At 42.3% G+C, this 780-nt stretch overlaps 1 non-coding gene across 1 annotated transcript; it reads left to right on the forward strand.

Moving 5' to 3' along the window:
* Nucleotides 1–425: 425 nt before the first annotated feature.
* LOC114372713 lies at nt 426–532 on the forward strand. Its single transcript, XR_003658282.1, has one exon. It is a non-coding gene; the product is annotated as a small nucleolar RNA R71 (small nucleolar RNA).
* The last annotated feature ends 248 nt before the right edge of the window (nt 533–780 follow it).

Genomic DNA, 780 nt, shown 5'->3' on the forward strand with positions numbered 1-780 from the left:
GGTCTATTATAAATGTTTGCAGCATAAGCTTCAGGTTGCTCATTGACTCCAGATTGCTGCAAAGAAGGACAAAGATCTGAATGGTGATCTGCAGAAGAACATAGACCACAGACTCTTGCAACAGGTGTAGATTTCTGATTCATGGCAAGATGAGTTACTAGGTTGACCAAGGCATAAAGTTTTCCTTCAAGCTTTTTATTTTCAATAGATGAAGATGAATCCGTGGCCACCTCATGGACTCCTCTAAGAACAATAGCATCATTTCTTGCACTGAATTGTTGGGAGTTGGAAGCCATCTTCTCAATCAAATTCCTATCCTCAGCAGGGGCATATCACCAAGAGCTCCACCATTGGCAGCATCAATCATACTCCTATCCATGTTGCTAAGTCCCTCATAGAAATATTGAAGAAGGAGTTGCTCAGAAATCTAGTGGTGAGGACAACTTGCACACAATTTCTTGAATCTTTCCCAGTACTCATATAAGCTTTCTCCACTAAGTTGCCTAATGCCTGAAATGTCTTTTCTGATGGCAGTGGTCCTAGATGTAGGGTAGAATTTCTCCAAGAACACCCTCTTAAGGTCATCCCAGCTGAAAATAGACCTGGGAGCAAGGTAGTATAGCCAATCTTTTGCCACTCCCTCCAGAGAATGAGGAAAAGCCTTTAGAAAGATAGGATCTTCTTGGACATCAGGGGGCTTCATGGTGGAACAAACAATATGGAACTCCTTAAGATTCTTATAAGGATCTTCACCTGCAAGACCATGGAACTTGGGCAGCA

This window comes from Glycine soja, chromosome 10 (assembly GCF_004193775.1).
Source record: "Glycine soja cultivar W05 chromosome 10, ASM419377v2, whole genome shotgun sequence".
In the NCBI taxonomy this organism is placed as follows: Eukaryota; Viridiplantae; Streptophyta; class Magnoliopsida; order Fabales; family Fabaceae; genus Glycine; species Glycine soja.